We start from the raw sequence: 24,152 nt of genomic DNA on the forward strand, positions 1-24,152 counted from the left end.
AAACCCTGTCTCAAAAAACCAAAAACAAACAAAGAAACAAATAAAAAGCCAAAAAACATAGAAAGTGACATTAAAGCAATATTCTTTAAACTGTTCATTCAAAGCAAGCAGGGTGAGGATGAGAAGCATTGCAGATTATGAAGTAGTCTTATTTTGTGACTTAACCAAATTAAATAACCTTTAAAGAACATCAGGACAAAGAGACATTTGGTTTGTGACCTTTTAAAATTGCTTTTCTTCTTTTGAATCAGTCCTTGTAAAATGGCTTGATATCAGCCAGGCGTACACCTTTAATCTCAGCACTTGGGAGGCAGAGGCAGGCAGATCTCTGAGTTCCAGGACAGCCAGGGCAATACAGAGAAACCCTGTCTTAAAAAACCAAAAAAGAAAAAAGCATGATATCTTCCTTCTCCATGGGTTTAAGATGTATATTTTTCTTTTTCTTTTTCTTTTTTTTTTTTTGGTTTTTCGAGACAGGGTTTCTCCGTGTAGCTTTGCGCCTTTCCTGGAACTCACTTGGTAGCCCAGGCTGGCCTCGAACTCACAGAGATCCGACTGCCTCTGCCTCCCAAGTGCTGAGATTAAAGGCGTGCGCCACCACCGCCCGGCTATATTTTTCTTAAACCTACAAAATTTTCTTGTTCTTTTTTCCCTCATTCGTGAAACTTAAGACTGATGTTTTTATTCCATCTCTAAAAGCCTTGGTCTGTGTGGCACCATCCCCATCTACTGGACTATCAGAGTTGTGCCACTACAAAAACTTGATCATGCCTTAATCACTGTCAGAATTACTTGTGTTCCAGTTTCCAAGTGTAGAACTTGTACGTCATTTGACTGAAGAATGAATGAGTGCAGTTACAGGCGAGGAGTCCATGTAGAGATAAGGGTGAAGGCTTCAGGAATCAGTACTATGCATGGTATTTAAAGTTTTTCCTATTTGTTGTGCAATTTAATATGTTTTTGAGAGAATATCATTTAATTTCTAGAGAATTCAGAAGATTAGTAGGAAATTATAACAAGGCTAGGGTATGGTGGCGCACACCTTTCTTTAATCCCAGCACTTGGGAGGCAGAGGCAGGTGGAACTCTGTAAGTTGGAGGCCAGCCTGATCTACATAGCAAGTTCCAGGACATCCAGGACTACATAGAGACCTTGTCTCAAAAAATTATTACAACTAATAAGAAAGCAGATATAAAGCAAATATTCAGAACAAAGCACAAAACAAGCATAAAATACAATTGTTGTCTTCATCCTAATAATAGTTAGAAATTTAAATGAAAAGTTATTCTGTGTTCTAAGACAACACCTTAGAAATAGACACATAAATAAGTTATCTATGGAGAAACTATTCTGAAGGATACAAAAAACAGTATTTAAATGAGTGGAAAAACTTTTGCTTCTGGGATGAGAAGGATTGCTATTGAAGACATAGATCCTAAAATGATTAAATGTACAGAGTCAAACCAGTTTGTTTAATCAAAAACCTGCCATGGTACTCTGTTCCCACACTTGAGTTTCAGAGCAGATGTTATTATCTCCACAAAACATATTTGGGGTCTTTTCCCTCAACTTGTGAAGTGGTCATTTGAGCCTATGAGCTTCCCAGAATGTTGCCAACAGGCATTCTTGAGTGAGGAAATAAAAAGATTGAATATCTGGGATCTCAAAAGGCAACATGTTAACCCAAATGGAGTGGGCAACATCAGAGAACACCTGGAAAAGGATACCCCAACTTGGGAGAGTGACATCTTTAAGCAAAAATCTGGCAGTATTCCTCTTTTCTCGGTCATATACTTGTTGTCTTACAGTTGTGATAAAACACTATGACCAAAACCAAAACTTGAATTCTTGGCCTGTGGTGGCTGCACACAATTTTATTCCCAGCACTCAAGAGGCAGAGGCAGGTGGATCTCTGTGAGCTTCAGGCCAGCTTGGTCTACAGAGTGAGATCCAGGATAGCCAAGGCTATACAAAGAAGCCCTATCTTGAAAAGAATTTAATTCTTGGAACTAAAATGATTGTCTAGTGGTTAAGAATATTTAGTACTTTTTCAGAGAACCTAAGTTTAGTTCCCAGCACACTCACAGTAACTCACAATCATGAACTCCAATTCAGGGCATCTGACATCCTCCCCTGGCTTCTGTAAGAATTGCATGCACATGGTGCACTTTTATACGTACATGCCAAACATTCACACACATAAAATAAAAATAAATCTTAGAACTAATTAAATTCTTGGTAGGATAGTGTATCTAGAAGTTTTTCTGGTCCTGCCTGGGCTCTGCAGTCCCATGGCCTGCTTATAAAATAATCACTCAGAAGGTTATATTAATTAAAACTGCTCAGCCATTCGCTCAGGCCTACCACTGACTAGCTCTTACATTTAAACTTAGCCCATTTCTGTTGATCTATATGTTGCCACATGTTCCATGGCTTTACCTGTGTGCCGTTATATGCTGTTCCCTGAATGGTGGGCTGGTGTCTACTGACTCAGCCTTCCACTTCCCAGAATTCTCCTTGTCTGTTTATCCCACCTATGCTTCCTGCCTGGCTACTGGCCAATCAGCGTTTTATTTATCAACCAATCAACAACACATTCGCAGCATACAGAACATCCCACAGCAGGACAGGATGGATTTATAATGCAAAGCTCCTGAGTGGGGACCTGAGTGAAGAAGAGAAAAACTGTTGATAATGTCCTAATAAAATAGGCATGAGCAAGGATATGTTAGGAGAATGGCCCTGAACCTTAGAAAGTGTCACAGAATAGGAAATAGGAGTATATGTTGGTCATTGGGTTTATTAGTGCCAACAGGTCTAGATTTGGATTCTACCTCTACCTTTGATAGAACTGTCATTTCTGTTTACTCTGGGCCTTGTTTGTTCTCCAGTGAAGAGGACATTTGGCCAGGAGGTGTTTCAGATCTTGTACTACTTTTCTTTGTGGCTCTGTTTCCTGGTACTAGAACTTCAAGAGCTTTGATTCTCTGAGATTTTTGCTCTATGTGTACTATTTGCTTGGTTGATCAATTCTTGTGAAAGGGCCTAAATTACACATAGAACTCTTACTTGAAAAATGACTAAATTAATGAGAACTAACTTTAGAAAAATATTATGTTGGAAGGTTCTCAATATATAGTTCATAAAATACAAAGGAATGATTGAAAAGCCAGGGATGTGGAATCTAAGACTCCAGCTTCATCAATATTGTCTTAACTCTGCTTCTTCCCCAAGGTGAGTATCTAAGTTAGGGTTTTATTGCTGTGAAGAGACACCATGACCAAGGAAACTCTTATAAAGGAAACCATTTAATTGGGGCTAGAAACAGCGGCATGCAGGAAGACTTGGTATTGGAGAAGTATCTGAGAGTTCTACATCTTGGATCCTCAGGCAGCAGGAAGAGAGTGACACTGGGCTTGGCTTGAGTTTCTGAAACCTCAAAGCCCCATCCCAGTGACACACTTTCTCTCACAAGGCCACACCTACTCGAGGAAGACCACATGTCTTAATCCTCTCAAATAATGCCACTCCTTATGAGCCTATTAGGGTGGGGGGCATTTTCATTAAAACCACCACAGTGAGTTTGATTTTCTACCTTTGTAGGTTTGTCTGTTGTCTTAAGGAATGGGTTATATGCATACCATCTGGCATCTTGAACAGTAAGGAAATAACTTTGTCCACTTGTGCGTGCGTGTGTGCGTGTGTGTTTACAAAAACCTGAAGGAAGAAATTAAATCGAGAATCCACAGAAGTCTGGGATCAAGAATTTATTAAGGGATGAAGTGGGAATAATACACTCAAAGTACAGAATGAAGCAGTGTCGCTGCCTCTTCGTCTACCAGGGAAGGGGAGGATGGGGAAAGCTCCAGACCAGATCACAGAGCCTTGGCGTCAGGAAACCTTCCACATCCAAGAGAGCATGTGACCCTCCTCCTCAGTTCTTATCTGGTCACATACCCAGAGAAGGCCATGCCCATAGGGCTAGTCACCCCAATACCATTGGCTAAATGGATTGAATTCCACAACAAGAAATCTTAGTTTTGCTTGAGTCATGTTCATAATGGGACTGGTTTCTGTAGTCAAGGGAATAATAGTGTTGCCATGTCTTGGACATGGTTTTAATGTGTCTCCCAGAGGCTCATGTTTTAGAAACTTGGTTCTCAGAGTAGTGATAATAAAACTAGCTGGCAGGGTAGTTTTTGAAAGGGATTGGTCTTTTTTGTTTTGTTTTTGAGAAAGGGTTTCACTGTTGTAGCCTTGGCTGTCCTGGAACTTGCTCTGTAGACCGGGCTGGCCTGAAACTCACAGAGATCCACCTGCCTCTGCCTTCCAAGTGCTTGGATTTTTTTAAAGGCATGTGCCATCACCACCTGGTTTAAGGGGTTGGTCTTTTGAGGAAGGATCTCACAAAGACTAGGATGGCTTTCATCTCTATCTCTGGGGATGACTTTGAGCTGGCATTCTTGCTGCCACCTCCTGTATGCTGCATTATTAGGCATGTACTACCATTACAGCTTGAGATGGCAGCATCCTGAGCAGGTAGAACCTAGGGAGAAGTCATTAGAATATAGGGCATTGTTTCCAGAAAGGATTAAAACAGTGGGAATATGAATTAGTTTTCTGAGAAGATTGTTGTGAGCCCTCCCTCTTCTTTTTCTCTCTCTCTCTCATGTTTTGAACTCACCAGGTGATCTATGTTTCTTATATTCCTTTTGACCATGACATTGTCCACAGTAAGGTATCACCAGAGCTAGTGTAATTTCATGCCCTTAAACCTCCAGAACCATACGCTAAATAAGCCTTTTCTTTATAAAGTAACTAGCCTCAGACATTAATTATAGTAACAAAATGGACTAGTATACCCACATATAGACTATCAGTATGACTAGTGAAGTAGAATCCTACAAGAAGATGCTATTTGCCTTTTGAAACAATTGAATGCCATAAAGAGAAAAACAGTTCAACAAATAAACAGACATATGGGAGATTTTCTAAAGGCATAATCTTGGAGATTCATAAACTACATGATCCCCGTCTCCAAATATTTATGTAGAACTTAACTCAAAAATATACTTCACAAAAATATATATATATATATACTTCACAGCCAGGTAGTCATGCTTTTAATCTCAGAACTTGGGAGGCAGAAACAGGTGGATCTCTTGTGAGTTTGAGGCCAACCTGGTCTACAGAGCAAGTTCTAGGACAGCCAGGACTACATAGAGAAATTAAATACATTTTTTTTCAACCCCTGCAAATGTACTTAACAATTACTTAGCAATTTATACCCATTGGATGGACACTATAAACAATAGGAAACTTCAAAATATAAATTGTTGATGATAATGTAGAGAAATTGGAAGACTTGTGCATTGCTGGTTGAAAGTGTAATATTGTACAACTACTGTGGAGAATGCATAGTGCTCCATAAAAGCTAAACATAGAATTATTCATCATGTGGCTCAGCAATTCTGCATCTAGGAAAATGCCCCTAAAGCAGTGCTTCTCAATCTGTGAGTTGCTTCTAGGGGGTCAAATGACCCTTTCACAGGGGTTTCATATCAGAGCAAGATTAGCTATGATGTAGCAATAAAAACAATTTTATGGTTGAGGGGGTCACCACAACAAGAGGAATTGTATTAAGGGATTGCAGCATTAACAAGGTTGAGAACCACTGCCCTAAAGATTTGAAAGTAGGAACTTGAACACATATTTGTAGATAAATGTTCATAGCACTTTTTATAATGGCCAAAGTGTAGACCAGGTACACTGGAAGACAAGTGGATAACAGAAGGAGGTATAAACCACAGTGAATATTAAAAGCTTTAACAAGGAGGATGGTTTTGATATATGTTACAATATGAATTAAACTGGAAACATTATGCTAAGAAAAATAACTCAGATTCAAGGGATAGCTTATGTGATTCCACTCATGTACATGGCATTCCTAGAATGAAGAAAGTAAAATAACAGCTATCAAAAGCCTGGGAGAGGTTGGTAGTAAATTATTGTTAAATGATATAGAGTTTTATGTGGAATGAAAAAGTTCTGCAAGTGGACATTAGTGATAGTTACTAAAAAGATAAATTGTACACTTAAAATGGTCCAAGTGGGCCGGGCGGTGGTGGCGCACGCCTTTAATGCCAGCACTCGGGAGGCAGAGCCAGGCGGATCTCTGTGAGAGCCAGCCTGGACTACCAAGTGAGTTCCAGGAAAGGCGCAAAGCTACACAGAGAAACCCTGTCTCGAAAAACCAAAAAAAAAAAAAAAAAAAAAATGGTTCAAGTGGTTAAGTTTTATATTGGGTATATTTTACCACAATGAAAATTTCTAATACAGGATACCCCTTGTACATTTAACTTGGTGAAAATTCATCCATTGGATTTGAGATAATATATTGGAAACTTGTCTGTTTAAAAAATAATTGGAGGTGTAGCTTAGTAGTGTAGAACGTGGTGTTATTAGCACATATGAGGCCCGGGTTTGATCACTAGTAACCCATTTTTAAAAGGCAGGAAGCCTGGAGATTGCTCAGTGGTTAAAGCACATCTGCTCTTGTAGAAGACCCAAGTTTTATTCCCAGCACCCATGTAAGCTGGCTCACAGCAGCCTGTAACTCTAGCTTCAGGGGATCTGATGCTGTCTTCTGGACTCCATGGGTATCTTTGTGTACACACACACACACACACACACACACACACACACACACCATAAAAAGATTGATACTTTAGGGATAGCTCCATAGGTTAAGTTAAGACATGAGGACCCGTATTTAATTCCCCCATTTCATATATGTATATATTTCATGAAGCTGCTTACAGTAGTAGGTTTCCATATGATTTTTCAAATAGTTTTTATTGTTAGTTGTCCTCCCCAAATTCCATCCTCTACTATTCTCTTTATTCCCTTCCATATTTAGTACTCCCAATCTAGTTTACCCCTTTTCTCTCTCCACAACAGTATATTCTATTTCCCCTTCCTTGGGAGATCCTCTCTTCTCTCCAAATCTCTTACCAGAGATAAATAACCTCTGTGATTATTTGGATTGTACACACATATCAAAGCTCAAAAGCTAAAACACATATATAACAAAACACATAATATCTGCCTTTTGGGGTCTGAAGTACCTCACTCAATATGATCTTTTCTAGTTCCATCCATTTACCAGCAAAGTTCATGATTTCATATTTCTTTATAGCTGAATAGTATTTCATAGTGTATATTACCACATTTTTATTATCCATTCATTGTCATAAGACATTAGGTCATTTGCATTTTCTGGATATTATAGAACAGCCATGTTCACAGCATGAGCTGTCATTTGTTTCATTGATCTTGACCATTCTGACTGGTATAAAATCTCTGTAGTTTTAATTTGTATTTCCTGATGACAAGAATGTTGAACATTTCTTGAAGTATTCCTCAGCCATTAGTGTTCCATCTTTTGAAAGCTCTCTGCTAAGTTTTGTATTTTTTTAATTGTTTTTGTTTTGATTTGATTTTTTTTCAAGACAGGGTTTCTCTTTGTAGTACTCTCTGTTCTGGAACTCACTCTGTAGACCAGGCTGGCCTTGAACTCAGAGATCTGCCTGCCTCTGCCTCCCAAGTGCTGGGGCCAAAAGCATACACCACCACCACTCAGTGGGTTGTTTTCTTGATGTCCAATTTTTTTAAGTTTTTATATAGTTTTAGATACTAACCATTTATCGAATGTGTGATTGGTAAAAATCTTTCCTCATTCTGTAGCCTGTCACTTTTTCTGAATGATGATGTCTTTTGCCATACAGAAGCTTTTCAGTTTCATGAGGTCCTCATTTATTGTTTGTCTTAGTGCCTGTGCTCTTGGTGTCCTGTTCAGAAAGTCTTTTCTCTTGTTGATGAGTTCAAACCTGTTCCCCACTTCCTTTTCTGTCAGATTCTGGGTTATCTGACCTTATGTTGAGGTCCTTTATCTGTTTGGAGTTTTGTGCAGGCTGATATTTGCATTCTTCTACATCCAGTCTGACCAGCACCATTTATTTGAAAGATGCTATCTTTTGTCTCTAGTATGTGTTTTTTGGCTTCTTTGTCAAAAGTCAGGTGTCCATAGGTATGTGGACTTATGTCTGGGTCTTTGATTCAATTCCATTGATCAACATGTCTGGATTTGTTGGTTGGTTGGTTAGTTGGTTGGTTTTTTCAAGATCAGGTTTCTCTATATAACAGCCCTGGCTGTCCTGGAACTCACTCTGTAGACCAAGATGGCCTTGAACTCAGAGATCTGCCTGCCTCCACCTCTGGAGTGCCAAGATTAAAGACGTGTGCTACCACTACCTGGCAACATTTCTGTTTTTATGCCAATACCTTACTATTTTTATTACTATAGCTCTGTAGTACAACTAAAATCTGGGATGGCAGTACCTCTAGCAGTTCTTTTATTATTCAAGATTGTTTTAGCTATCCTGAGTGGGTGTGTGTATGTGTTTTCATATGAAGCTGAAAATTGTCTGTTGTGACAAACTTTTCCTGGGGAGACTCATCTACTCACCCCAGATAGGGGGCCCATGACAGACCAAAGTATCAATAACACCAAAATCCATCTTGGTGAACAATGAGTTTCATTAGGACTACTTATTTATAGGAATTTGGATGAGGGGTTACTTATAGGAGCAGAAATGATTCAAAGATGGCTGCATCACCAAAGCCAATAACCCCAGCATAGGTGATAGTTCACAAAAGCTGGGAACCTGGAGCACACTGCACAGCTTGAAAGCAGCTTAACAGGTTGGAGAGTATTCTTTCCAAGTGACTTAGTCAGTCTAAACCTCTTCCAGGCAACCCAGCTGGTTTCTGCTTCTTCCAGGCAGTTGGTCTGGTCTTAGATACATGTCTTTGCAGCTTGGTTCTACTTCTCTGAGAGGGACTCTCAGTTTGTATTGCTTACTCTGGCAGGGAGGGGCCTAGTGAATCCAGTCAGTTTCAGGGACTTCCTGAAGCTGTTTACCTTCCTGTTCAAGGAGCTTCCCTACTGGATGGAAAGTTTCAATCTTGGAGGAAACTGTTACACAACATCATCCTTTCAAGTTTGGGAAAGAATTGTGTTGGGATTTTGATAGGGATTGGATTCAATCTGTGTATTACTATTGGTAGGATGGCCATTCTCATGATATTAATCCTACTGATCCACAAACATAGGAGATCTTTCCATCTTCTGATGTTAACTCATTTTCTTGAAAGTATGCCAAAGTGCTGTTTTGAAATTTCAGAAGACTTTCTGTTTATCTTTTCATTTAGAATTACCTTGTTTTACTAGATACATCTAAAGAGTTTGGGGAAGTTAAAATACCGTCTGTTTTTAAAATTATTTTTATCACTCAGATTAAGCAGGTTTTTACCAAAATCTGCAGCCTATAGATTTTAATATATTCTACAGAAATCTATAATAAAACCTTATTTAATAAAATCAGTTCTTACTGTTAAGCCAGTTAGTTCAGCCTTTAGTTTCTAATTATTTTATTCTGAATATTTCACTCACACAAGAAAGTTGAAAGAATTACAGAATGAGTGGGTACCTGTAATATCTACCATCAAGATTTGATGAGCATATTATCATATTCATTGTATCACACAGCTGTTTACTCCTCTAGCCATTTTTGAGTATGTCTTATTTTTATGATTCAGTCCAAAGTAAGCTATAGATAGGAATATATAGTTCACCCTTGAATATTCAATATGTACCATTAACTGTTCAGCATTCATAGACTTATGTTCTTTTATATGTCAGCATTATATACCTTTATTAGTAAATAATATTGTACTATATTAAAATATTATGTTTTGGGCTGGAGAGATGGCTCAGAGGTTAAGAGCACTGGCTGTTCTTCCAGAGGTCCTGAGTTCAATTCCCAGCAACCATATGGTGGCTCACAACCATCTAGAATGAGATCTGGTGCCCTCTTCTGGCCTATAGTCATATGTGCAGGCAGAATACTGTACATATAATAAATAAATAAATAAATAAATAAATAAATAAATAAAAATACTATGTTTTGTTTTATCTTCACTTGGACTGTAGGCAGATTTGGGCAGTTATAAGTAAAGCTGTTACCATTCTCTACAGTTAGTTGGAGGAATATATACTTTTTATTCCTCTCAGTTGAATTTCTTAGTAGATTTTCTGGGTAGTGTGTGTTTAATCTTTTTTTTTTTTAAAGACAGGATTTTTCTGTGTAGCCTTGGCTATTCTGGAACTCCCTCTGTAGACCAGGTTGGCCTCAAATTCACAGAGATCCACTTGCCTCTGCCTCCCAGTACAGGGATTAAAGGCACACACCACCACTGCCCAGCTTGTGTGTTTAATCTTAAAAGAAGTTGCAACCTTTTTCCAAAGTGGTTGTTTCCAAAATGGAAATTCTGGTAGATAATAATCAAATGCTGGCACAATGTGCTCTTTTCATCTGAATGGTATGGTAGGTGTGTCCTCAAGCTCCATTGTGTGACTTGAATTTCTTTGATTGCTAATGAAGCCAAGTGTTTCTTTTAAGTTCTTATTGGCTGTCGATAATCCTTCTGTGGAGAGCTTTGCAGATCTGGCGCCTTTTTAAAGTTAGGAAATTTTTACCTCTGAGATTCCTTGTATACTCCATACATTAGCTATTTGTTATATAAAGTTGTAGATATTTTTCACATTTTATGGCTTGCCTATTTATGTTCTTGTAGTGTCTTGATTAGAAATATTTAATTTTGATAACATAATTTACCAAAAACTTCTCAAATGATCATTGCATTCTATGCCTTACATGTCTTTGGACTGGGGATAGAGTTCAATGGTAGAATGCTTGCTTAACATGTGTGAATGCTGGGCTCAATCCCCAGCACTATGCAAATTGGAAAAAAAGCTTCCCATCTCCAAAGCCTCCAGCCCCTACCAGGTTCAGAGTTACACTTAAATTTTATGGTTAGGTGTTTGAGACCCCATTAATTTTTGTATATAGTATGGAGCATGACATCTAGGTTCATTTTTCCATTTTTCTGCTCCCATTTGTAAAAAGTCTTTTGCCATTGAGTTGCTTACAGGCAAGCAGGCACTAACTACTAATGTGGTAGGAAATAACCTTTTGACAATATAGAATCTCCCAGTGTATGAAGGTGGTATATAACCATTGTTCATCATGTGATTTTTCTTAAATTACAAACAAGAAAAATACAGACCACAGTAAATATAGAATATTTACTGCAAAATATAGAATAGTGATTTTTTTCTCTTTAGGAGTTTACAATTCTCATTTTTAGTAAGATAAACAACATAAGTAAAAGCAAGATTGCCTCTTAACATCTCAGTTTTTATAATCTATTAATGCATTTTCCCTACTACTAACCAATGTGTAAGAAGAGGAGTTAAAGAGTTTTCTTTTTTGGCTCTATATTATATTTTACCAGGGTCAGTATATGGAAAATGTCTACGTTAAAAGTTAATATAAATGTGAATCAATTATGGGATTCTGGTTAAAGAAGGAAATAAATGAGAATAATATAAAGGATCTCAAACAAAATGTTATAGAAAAGTTCTAGGTGCCATGTAAACTTGGGCTTTTTTCCATTTATATTTTCAAACAATGGAATATTTAAAAAAGATCAACTTTTATAAAGTAAACTACATTATTGTATATGCTCCATTGAAGGAACTTTTATATTACAATCGTAGAGAAGAACTACGGTTTGCTTCATATTATGGAAATTATCTTAAATGAAAACATTCCAGAGTCCTTTTATTTTAGAATATCCTATAAATAACCAAACTGCCAGAGCATGTTTATACAATGGTAAAATGTTCTCTTGAATTAAACTGAAGACTTTTTTTTTTTCAATTAAATGAGCAAGAGAATGTAAAAAGGTACTTACTTAGAGCTGTTAACTTCCTAAGTACACAACACCTTAGATATTTTCCAAGCACCTTAATCACTATCAAGAACAAGAAGAAAATGATTTTGTCATGCTTTTAAATTCATTGTTAGAAATAAAGACTATACATATTTGTCAGAGTCAACAATATGTTGTCGGGCTTCAGGGTTGCTTTCTCTTTCTGAAACTGACATTTCTCATCCAATTCTACTTGCTGTGATTTCAAATTAGTTTTCATTTGATCATTGCACTGTTGGAGCTCAGTTTCAGAATCTTTCAACTTTGCTCTTTGTCTAATAAAACACATGTTTATCTTCATGTTAACTACATGCTCTCTTTTCCATTTGTGCCAAAGTGCCCTTATTAAGTGGTCTTTTCTTGTTACTAACTGCAAAATAAGTCATAACTGCAGATTTTCTACTTCAGTCATTCTCATGGCACATACCATTTGTGACATTATTCTGTCTATATGTGTCTTTTTACTAATATATTTCTTGCTATGGTAAAATCAGTATTCACTATTTTCAGCTGCAGTGACACCCAAGGATACCATCTTCCTGGGATCCTTTTACCATTAACTTCAGTGATAAGATTACTACTCAACTACTGTAAGAGCCAAAGAGACTTGTTATCTTTTTAACATCTTCTCATCATAGGTACCAAAAATACTTTATAACTTTCATATTTTACTAGAGAAAATTTTTGAAAATAAATATTTATTAAAATAATGAGCATTACATGATCATAATGGCCACTTTCTCTTATGTAAAGATTATAATTAAAACATTAGCATATTATTGGTTATGCTATAAACATAATTAATACTTTCAGAAATATTTTGTTTGTTTTTGCTTTCTTTTATGGCTATGTCTTTCTCCATCACTCTTCTTCACTCAGAATTTTTTTTTTTTTTTTTTTTTTGGTTTTTCGAGACAAGGTTTCTCTGTGTAGCTTTGCGCCTTTCCTGGAACTCACTTGGTAGCCCAGGCTGGCCTCGAACTCACAGAGATCCGCCTGGCTCTGCCTCCCGAGTGCTGGGATTAAAGGCGTGTGCCACCACCGCCCGGCATTCACTCAGAATTTTTATTTTAATTTCTTTTCATTTGTGTGGACTTCTATTCAGAACCCTTCTATGTCATAAACTGTCAACATCTAACTAGCCAAATAACTCCCGCCAGACTGTTGTGAATCTACCACGGATGACCTTTCTTCATTCTTTTCAGCAGCAGCATCTGCTTTTTCCTGTTCTTCTTGCCAGCGGTTACTGAGTTCTTCCAATGTGCACTTTCTTGCATCCCAAATTACCTCAGCATATAATCTTTCTGGTTATATGAACATTCTTAGCTCTATAGGACTGGTGACTTCTTTTATTATTTTCACTTCCGCAAGGATTTCAGGTAAGATATTGAACTATTTTGGCCATTATCTCAATTGACTTTAGCAGCTAAGTCTACAAACAGATCACTGTCATGTTCAATGACTTGAGAACTAGAGTGCTTTTTCTTTGTCTCCTCAATGACAAAATCATGAAGGGCAAGAAGGTCACAGACAGACCATTTGTGATTCAGAGGAACTTCAACAGGCACTGAAGAGTATAGTCTCTGATTATTTGACTATAACAATCACTGTCTTTTTCAACTTCAATTCTAGCTTTTTTAGTTGTCTGGAAATGTGACTCCTTATCCAGAGTAACTTTTTTCTTCTCATAGAAAAAGGAAGGGGCTGGAGGGATGGCTCAGAGGTTAAGAGCACTGACTATTCTTCCAGAGGTCCCGGGTTCAGTTCCCAGTGCCCACATGGCAGCCCACAATTGCCTGTAACTCCAAGATCTGATACCCTCACACAGACATACATGCAGGTGAAGCATCAATGCACATAAAATAAAAATAAATATTTTAAAAAAAAGAAAAAGGAAAAAGACAAAAATAGGATTATACATTCATCTTCTTCTTTGACATAACCCAGTTTCTTCACTCTGGAAGATTCCATGTGCTTTGCTAGAAATGATTTAGGTATGTGATGATTTTAATCATAAGGACATGTTGCAATTTCATCATTGGCCTCCACTTCATCTTTGGGGTTCAGCTGATCCAGGCTCCACTCCAGGCATATCATCAAATCCACTAGCATCTGGCAGCAGCCCTCCATGAACTTGCTCTGAAAATATTTTAACTTTATGTTCCTGAATTTATTTCATTATCTAACTTTTAAGTGGTTTATGTTCTTGCTGTGTAAGCATGCTTGCTTTGACAATAAGTGAAGTGATACTATTTGATGTAAATGCCTCATAAACTCAGGATCTACTGGTTTAGAGTCCATGTTCTAAAAGAGCAATAGACTGTAAATAACATTACATTCTGCTCACTCAAAATTCTGCTATAGGCAGTCCTCAGATGTACTATCCATGTAGTCTGTATCAGATTGCCAGCAGTTACTATCCACTGTACCTCTAAAGGCTAGGGTGTCAACTACAAGAAGCAACAGAAAAGTAAACCTTGGATGTTCTACCTAGGGAGGCTTTTTAATTCTGTAGATAGGCCTTAGATGCTCCAGAGAATGGTGACTTGAATATCAACTTCAGACTCACTTCACTACCCTAAAGTATGAATAAAAACCTTTCCTCACTGATGTGCCTGGCATCCAATCCACATAGCCTTCAAAGTTCTTCTGTGGCACCAAAACACTGCTGCTGTTGATATATCTCTCCTCTACAGTAGCAGATTTTGTACTGACTGGCAACTCCTTCCTCCCTCTCCAACCGGTCCCAAGGCTATGTTGGTATAGAGATTTTAAACTAAACATGGTTCAGGTGAATGTTTAATGGCTATCGAAACCCTGCTGCTACCTTGAGCTCAGAGGTGGGACCTAAAAAGGACATTGATAGTCATAGGGAGTGTTCATAAGTTATGTGACATACCCCATAAGATTCCTCAGGTGGGAGGGTTTCAAAATTGTAGGGAGACAAGATGGTTTTCTCTGCCATAAGATTAAAACAGACAGAGAAAACCATGTTAAGATGAAAACCACAAAGGTCTGTGAACTTGCCACCCACAAGAAGGGCAATGATAGTGAGCTAGTTAGGAACCCCAGAATGTTTCTTCACATCAAACTTGGAGACATTGTGGAGAATTCACCCAGGCAATGACTACAACCCTCTGTTTGTACAAATCTTCCAAGGAAGATTTACAAAAGGAAATTCAGTGTGGACCAGACTTTGACCCTAGATTTTATAAGGATGTTTAAAATTTTATAAGGATGTCTACATGAATGAAGACTCCAAGAATGACCCTTGACATAAGGATGTCTACATGAATGATGACTCCAGGAATGACCCTTGACATAATAGAATTGAATTTTAAGGATCAATATATTGGCCATTTGGGGTACGTGGCAACTACAGAAAATTTTGGCTCATATCATCAAGAAGGTGGAATTTATTAACATCAAGGCACAGGCTGGTGAATTGTGATCAAGAATGAAAAGATCATGGGCTAGAGAGATGGCTCAGTGGGTAAAATGTTTGCTGTGCAAGTCTGACAACCTTAGTTCATTCAAATCCACAGAACTCACATAAAAGTCTTAGTATACCCTACTGGGAGATGGGAGACAAAGGTCTTTGAGTCAGCAGAACATGCAGGTCAGCTAGCCTGTTGAGAGAGACCCTATCGCAAACAGGGTGGAAGGGGAGAGCCAGCACTTGAAGCTGTCCTCATCCTCCTGCATGTGTGCTGTAGTGTGAGCACATGCTTATTTTACCCTAGACAGTACAATGTAGAGTTCACTTCTCTTTGAGCTTTACTAAAATGGGATAGAAACTGTCCTACTGTTTAAGGACAGTTAATAGAAACTAGTGTGAAATAATTTACAGAATTTATTGAAGATTATTAAGAGCAATTGATGAAAGTCATTCAGTGATCATATTTTTATGATGGGAAATGCAAAAGAAGCTTAATGTGCTTTAAGCTTGTTAAACCTGATCCCTAATAACATAGATTACTGTATAGCTTAGTGTTTAAGGCAGTACTTTGACTATTCTAGCTATCATGCATTGTCTGTCTTTTGAACTCTTCTACCTATTAGCACTGAGATTAGCAATAAATCCTTCTCTTGAGTATGAATTTCTAGGGAGTTGCAAATAATTCACATTAGCCTTTTACATTTGGTGAACAATGTGAGAGAAGGTTAAAAAGTAATCAGAGCCTGAAAATTGATTTTGATCTTAGTGAACCATTGAGAGTATTGTTTAGGAGCTTGGCTACCATGAAAAAAGAAGTAGTAAAGTAAGGATAAAATGAGTTACTGGGGAGTGAGAATCTGGGATAGAAGTTAAATGCAAATTCAATTTATCCCACTGAGCCATCTCACCTGCCCTGCAAATCAAATTTAGCGTGGAGTTACTATAAAACCTTCACTACTCAAATTGTAGTTAGCACTAATATTACCTCAGAGTTAGTTATAAATGCAAATTTTAGGTCTATCCTTGTGACATACATCTGTAGTCTAGAAGTTGACCTAAATTGGGAGGATCTTTGTGAGCTCCAGGCCAGCCTAGGTTGACACAGCTAACTCCAACTTAAAAGTGCCAAAGAAGTTCTTAGAAATACAACTGTATTAACTTATAGAATTTTTTAAAATAATTTTTATTATTTTGAGATTTTTTTGTTTGTTTGTTTGTTTTTTCGAGACAGGGTTTCTCTGTGTAGCTTTGCGCCTTTCCTGGGACTCACTTGGTAGTCCAGGCTGGCCTCGAACTCACAGAGATCCGCCTGGCTCTGCCTCCCGAGTGCTGGGATTAAAGGTGTGCGCCACCACCGCCTGGCTATTTTGAGAATTTTTGTGCAATGTATTTTGGTCACCCCTTGACTTCTCCCAGATTCATCCTCCTCCTCCAACCCACCTATCCGCCCACCTTTAAAGGTGGGGACTTCATGTTCATCTTACCTGTCCATGCTGAAATTTTGTCTTGCCTGAGCTTGGGGAGGTCTTGTTCATGCTTTGTCAACTGCTGTGAATTCTTGTAGCCAATTGCCCTGCTGTGTCCAGACAACAGTAGTTATCTACTACCTCTGGCTCTTAAAAATTCCCCATCCCTCTTCCACAAGGATCCTTGAGCTTTTGGAGAAAAGGGTGATGTAGATGTCTTGTTTAGGGTTGAGCATTCTTCAATCTTTTTTTCTCTATACATTGATCAGTTGAAGGTCTCTATGCAAATCACTATATACTGTACAAAGAAGCTTCTCAGATGAAGGTCCACAGATGCAGTAATCTATGTGTACAATGACAAGTCATTGGAGTTTAATACTGTGTCTACTTAGCTGTATGATAGCAGTAGTTTCTTTCCTATGGTCTATGACTTGTATAACCACAGGTTCTAGGCCCCTATAATGGTGTTAGATATGAGCTTCAACTTGTGGAGTGGGACTTCAGTTCAATCAGAAAATGATTGGTTGCTTCCATAATATTTGTGATACTATTGCACTAGTGAGCATGTCTTGTCATTGTTGTGTTTCACATGATTCACAGCTGGGTAAGATTGGTGATTGCTTTTTAACTCTAGTAACATGCATAGAACCTTCCAACGTTATGAAAGCTAGCCAGTAAGGATGAAGCTTTCAGGTAAGTACCAGCTTTATTTCTCTGTGTTCTATGATTCAAGTATATGGTGTTTTACTGTCAAGTTCTGAAGGGTAATCAAGAGAATTAACAATAGCCTGTATGTAATATTTGAGGATCTCATTGGCCAACAACTCCAGAAGAGGTGACACATTCCTGGCCCTTAGATATGGTCCCACTTACTCATATCTCCAGGGTCAGCTCTACTGTTTTGCCCAGGCAAGGTGCAGGGCCCTCTCTCCCTCTTGTTATAGGGGCATTCAAGGAGGGGGATGGGGTCTGCTCTTCTCTCATGTCTTCAGGGCTGGCTCACCTGTATCCCGGACAAGAGTCAGCTCTAGTGTGCTGCCCATATGGGAAGCAGAGGCTGCTTTCTCAGAGCAGTGCAGTTGGTGTGGGTCAGGGATAGCTCTCCTACTCTTGTGACCCAGGGCCAGCTCTCTTACCTGCCACAGGTGGTAATGGGCAAGGGGGGAAGGCATCTTTCCCTCACCCATGCCACCACATGGCAGAAGGGGGAGGCGGGGTCAACTCTAATGCCTTCAGGAATGGCTTATCTGTGTTCCTGACCACAGGGTCAGCTCTAGTATGCTTTCCAGATGAGGTGCACACCTATGGTGAGGGATGGGGTCATCTTTTCTGAGGGGGTGGGGCGTGAGAGCTCTCCCCTGAGGGGTAGGGCCAGTTGGCTTGCTGCAATATCCAGCAAGGGACAGGTCCAACCATCCCAGGGCCAGTGAAGGGCCGGGCTGGCTCAGCACAGCATGCTTCCCATGATTCCCGTGCTAACACCAGCCATAGACATCACCATGGCCTGGGTGGTAGCATGGGCCCCTCAGATCAACCCCCTCACACTCCCCAACAGCATGGCCCCCAGGCATCAACATGGTCCTAGGTGCTCAGCCTTCCTCTTAATATGAGATGAAGAATTGTAGCGGAATAGGTAAGTTTCCAGAGACAAGATCAGGGAACAGCTAGAAAAGAGGCTTTCTAAGTAAAATGTGAGTAGAGTGATCATGTCTCTCAGTTTATCTCACACAAATCATTTTGAAAGTCACAGCCATGGTAATATTAATATCCCCCCTTCCCTTTTAAGTGCTCTGGTGTGGGTAATCAGCTATATGGTCAATATAGGAGTAAAATACTTTGTGCTAGACACTGTACTAGATAATTTCTTTAGTTTGCACAAAACATCTGAAAGGATAGCTCCTCTTGTTACCACTTTACAGATAAATATTCTGAAAGAGTATTGTGATAAAGTCACATGGTGGTAGATCATCTGATGAGCAGGCAAGATCTGTCATTCTGTCAAAGCTGCTTGATGTCTGGGTATGACTTCCATTTTTTTTTAAGACAGGGTTTCTCTGTGTAGCCATGGCTGTCCTAGAACTTGCTCTATAGACCAAGTTGGCCTCAAACTCAGAGATCCACCTGCCTCTGCCTCTAAAGTGCTGGAATTAAGGTTGTACACCACTATACCCAGTCTGGCCTTCATTTTTTTAATCTAGTGAAAGAATCCTATAGTGGTAGTGTCTTGGTTAAAGTTTCTATTGCTGTGAAGAGACACCGTGACCACAGCAAATCCTATAATGGAAAACATTTAATTGAGGTGACTTACAGTTCAGAGGTTTATTTAGTCCATTATCATCATGGCAGGACATGGCAGCATGTAGACAGACATGGTACTGGAGAAGGAGCTGAGTCTTATATCTTGATACACAGGCAACAGGAAGTGAACTGAATGTCACACTGAGTGTAGCTTGAGCAAAGGAAGACTTGCAAGCCCACTCCCACAGTGACACACTTCTTCCAACAAGGCTAAATCTACTCCAGCAAAGCCATACCTCTAATAGTGCCACTCTGTATGAGCTTATGGGGGCCAGTTACATTCAAACTACCACAGTTAGTAAAAACCTTCATGTTGAAGAAACAGTGGGTTAATGAGTGTCTGAATAGAAGTGAGACTTCTGGGGATGGGGCTAAAATTTTGCCACATGTAACTCTTTAGGCTCTGGGTTCATATAACCAATAGGATCTTTGGTAGATTTACAGGACTTTTTGCTCATGGTTGAGGTCTTTTAGGGTGGGAAGGTAGTAGTTCTATTTATCAGTACTGCCCAGATTTTCATGTGCATACATCATAACTGGAAATCTTATTAAAATGTAGCTCAATTCCATAGGTTTCAAGTGGTTCCTGAACTTTAGTATTTAAACAGGCTCCTGGTAATGCTGATGGTATAGATTTGCTGAAAATACTGGCCCACCTTACTGAGTAATAAGAGCATAGCTGTTGAGTACATTTCTTTGCCTGAGGTGCAAAGTATCCATATATACATAGGTTCTCTAATTTTAGACATGGAAGGAGAATGGCTGCTTCTGGACAAATAGATGCCTTTCAGTTAGGGTAGAGAGGGAGAAAGGCATGAATAGGTACTTAAATATGGATTGTTTTTAAATGCTGACTATATTTTATTTATTCTAAGTCTTTTGTTTGTTTGTTTTTGAGACAGGGTCTCTCTGTGTAGCCCTGTCTGTCCTGGATTTCACTGTGTAGACCAGTCCAGTCTCAAACTCACATCCACTTGCTTCTGCCTCCTGAGTGCTGGGATTAAAGGATTGCATCATCATGTCTGGCTTATTTTGTGTTTTGAAGTTCTTTTCTTTTAGTTGACAATTTCATACATGTATGTACATATCCATGGCAAACTTCTCCCTACTACTCCAGGACATGCTCCAGCATATCCCCTTCACACTTTCATGTCTTTTTTTTTTTTTTCCCTTCCTGTAAACCACTGAGTCTAATTAGTACTGCCTCCTGGAATAGTAACTGGTCTTGTTGGCTTGATCTTGTGTGACAGTAGCCTTAATTGCAGTGAATTCATTAGTCAGCAGTCCTGTCATGTCCAGGAAACATTTCACAGTACTCCTCCCCATTTTCTGACTTACATTTGGTGTTCCTGAGCCTTGAGAAGGGAGTATTATGTAGATATGCCATTTAGGGCCCAGCATTTGGACTTGTTTATGAGTGTTTGCATTAACTGCTGTGCACTACAGAAGATTTTCTGGTCAAGGTTGAGAGTAGCACTATAAACATAATATTTAGAAAGCAGTTTGACAGCATGTCCATTTAGTAACACATTAGTGGATTCCCTCCTAGAACTCATGACCTATAAAACCATGAACTTCAGAACAGGTTTACAGTATTCAGGATTCACCGCTGGGTAAGACCATTGATGACTTTTCTTCTCTAGTGGCTTGCATGGTACTATGAAGAACTATGCAAGTACTATTAAGTACTGTGAAGGCTAGCTAGTGAGAAGTTTTCAGGTCAGTTCCAGCTTGACTTTTGTATGTACTGCTGCAACCAAAGTGTGTTGTATCTTCAGCAAGAGAGTATTACCTAGTTATGGTGGGCAACCAAGAGCATTGGCAATAGTCTATGTTGTTTTGGGGGCCTACTTGACCAATAACTGGTAAGAAAGTGTTGACATGCACCAAGATTTTCATTTAATAACTCATGTCTTCTAGTAGAAGCATAGTCTACCCATGTGTTCCAACTCCTTTTTTATTACATTTTTAGTTTAACTTACAAAGTAGTGGGTTCCCAAGACTGGAGAGATGGCTCATGGATTAAGAGCACTGACTGCTCTTTCAAATGACTTGTGTTCGAGTCCCAGCCCCCACATAGCAAAAAACAACAAACTATAATTCCAGTTCCAGAGGCTCTCATGTCCTCTTCTGGCCTCTTGTGGCACCAGGCATACACTCATGCATATAAAACATCCATACACATAAAATAAAAATAAATCTTACAGAATTGTGGTGGTTTGAGTAAGAATGACCTCCATAGGCTCATAAATTTGAATGCTTTGTTACCGGGGAGTAGAACAGTTTGAAAGGATTAGAAAGATTAGGAGGGGCTGGAGAGAGAGATGACTCAGCAGTTAAGAGCACTGACTGGCTGCTTTTCCAGAGGTCCTGAGTTCAATTCCCAGCAACCACATGATAGCTCACAACCATCTGTAATAAGATCTGGTGCCCCCTTCTGGCATACAGGTATACATGTGTAGCACTCTTACATAAATAAAAAGATTAGGAGGTGTGGCTTTGTTGGTTTCAAAAGCCCAAACCAGGCCCAGTGGCTTCCTTTCTCTGTCTGTGACCAGGATCACTAGGTGCTGGCCTCAGCTTCTTCAGCACACTCGTGCCTGCTGCCGTGCTTTCTGCCATGCATGATGATGGTGAACTAACTAAGCCTGTAAGCAAGCCCCCAATGAAATGCTTTCTTTTATAAAAGTCCTCTTGGTCATGGTGTCTCTTCACAGCAATAGAACAGTGACTAAGACAAGAAATATCTTACAAAGTAGTAGGTTTCTAGAGTTTGTCATACATCCTTAACTTTGGTTACCCCTCCCCATATCTTACACTCCTCTATTCCACCCATATCCTCACTTACACTTTTTTAGTATCTCCCTCCAACTTTGGTATCACGTGTGTTCTGCTGTCACACCTTTACCTCTTACAGCCCCTTTCCCTCTCCTCTCTTAAGCCCTTTCTATCCCTTTCTAGTGTCCTCTACAAACTCTCCAAATTAAACATTCAAATCTAAAAATTTGAAGCTAGGATCCACACATGAAAGAGAAGATGCAGCATTTGTCTTTCTAGGCTTGGGTTATCTCATTTAGTCTATTTTCCCCTGCATCTATTTTCCTGAAAATTTTATACTTATGCTTTTATTTTTAGCTGAATAAAATTCAGTGATTTCTTGATGATAGTCATTCTGACTAGAGTTAGATAGAATTTCAAAGTAGTTTTTTTTTTTTTTTTTGGTTTTTCAAGACAGAGTTTCTCTGTGTAGCTTTGCGCCTTTCCTGGAACTCGCTTTGGAGACCAGGCTGGCCTTGAACTCACAGAGATCCGCCTGCCTCTGCCTCCCGAGTGCTGGGATTAAAGGCGCGCGCCACCACCGCCCAGCTCAAAGTAGTTTTAATTTGTGTTTCCCTAGTGGCTAATGATGTTGAACATTTTAAAAAGTATTTATTAGATGGTGGGCATGGTGGCACACACTTGTAATCCTAGCACTTGGGAGGCAGAGACAGATTAAACTTTTTGAGTTTAAGCTCTGTCTGCAAGCAAGTTGCAGGACAGCCAGGACTACACAGTGAGACTCTATCACAAAAACAAACAAAAATAATATAAAAACACAAAAAATGTTTATTAGCCATTAGCAGTACATTTAGCTGTATCATTTTTTGCATAGGGTTGCTTTGCCTCTCCAGAATCTTTTGTGATTCCACCTGAATTTAAAGATTGCTCTATTTCCGAAGAATGTCACTGGAATTTTTTTTTTTTTTTTTTTTTTTGGTTTTTCGAGACAGGGTTTCTCTGTGTAGCTTTGCGCCTTTCCTGGGACTCACTTGGTAGCCCAGGCTGGCCTCGAACTCACAGAGATCCACCTGGCTCTGCCTCCCGAGTGCTGGGATTAAAGGCGTGCGCCACCACCGCCCGGCTGTCACTGGAATTTTTATTGGAATTGCAGTCAGTCTGTAGGTTTCTTTTAGTAAGTAAGCCATTTTCACAATATTTTGATTTTTTTTTTTCTAGTTCATGAGCATGGGATATGTTTCCATCTTCTGGTTCTTCCTCAATTTCTTCAGTGTTTTATACTTTGTGTGTGTGTGTGTGTGTGTGTGTGTGTGTGTGATATGACATTCATATCCTTGGTTAGGTTTATAACAAGTTTTTTGTTGTTTTGGATCTCTTTATTTTGTTTGTTATTTATTTGTTTTTCAATACAGGGTTTCTTTGTGTAGTCCTGGCTTTCTTGGAACTCCCTTTGTAGACCAGGCTGGCCTTGAACTCAGAGAGATCTTCCTGCTTCTGCTTCCAAGTGCTAGGATTAACGCTTGGTTAACAAGTTATTTTTTAAAGGTTATTGTGAATTAGATTATTTCCCTTTGACTTTTCCAGTTTGTCATTGGTATCTAGGAAGGCTAATGATTTTGTGTGTTAATTTTGTATATTGCCACTTTACTACAAGTATTTGACAGTTCTAGGTTTTCTGTTGGAGTCTTTAGGATCTTATATAGAACCTTACCATCTGCAGATGGAGCTGTTTGACCTCTTCCTTTCTGTGTTATCCCCTTTATTTCCTTGTCTTACTGCTCTAGCTAAAACTGCTAGCACTGTATTGAACGAAAACAAAGCAGGTGAACATCCTTTTCTTGTTCCTGATTTCAGTGGAAATTCATGGGTTTCCCCCTATTTAACAATGTTGGCTATAGGTTTGTTATATCTTGCCTTTATTATGCTGAGCTATGTTCTTTCTACTCTGAATTTCTTTCTCTCTTTCTCTTTTTATTTTTCTTTTTTTGTTTTTTTTTTTCTTTCTTTTTTTTTTTTAGGCAGGGTTGTTCTGTGTAGTCCTAGCTGTCATGGAACTCACTCTGTAGCCCAGGCTGGCCTCAAACTCTGAGATCTGCTTGCCTCTGCCTCCCAAGTGCTGGGATTAAAGGTATGTGCTACCACTGCTCCGCTTACTCTGAGTTTCTTTAGGACTGTTAACGTGAAGGGATGTTGGATATTGTCAAATGCCTTTTCTTCATCCATTGAGACGACTAGGTCATTTATGTCCTTGAGTCCATTATGTAATTGATAAC

The 24,152-nt window shown here is 39.0% G+C and overlaps 1 protein-coding gene and 1 pseudogene across 2 annotated transcripts in view; one reads left to right on the forward strand and one right to left on the reverse strand.

Moving 5' to 3' along the window:
• Nucleotides 1–24,152, forward strand: part of Cpeb1 (cytoplasmic polyadenylation element binding protein 1) — a 98,283-nt gene that overhangs the window by 44,897 nt on the left and 29,234 nt on the right. The gene's annotated exons all lie outside the window — the stretch shown is intronic.
• Nucleotides 12,980–24,102, reverse strand: LOC131895256 (U11/U12 small nuclear ribonucleoprotein 48 kDa protein-like; annotated as a pseudogene).

The sequence above is a fragment of the Peromyscus eremicus genome, chromosome 1, assembly GCF_949786415.1.
Source record: "Peromyscus eremicus chromosome 1, PerEre_H2_v1, whole genome shotgun sequence".
Taxonomy (NCBI): Eukaryota; Metazoa; Chordata; class Mammalia; order Rodentia; family Cricetidae; genus Peromyscus; species Peromyscus eremicus.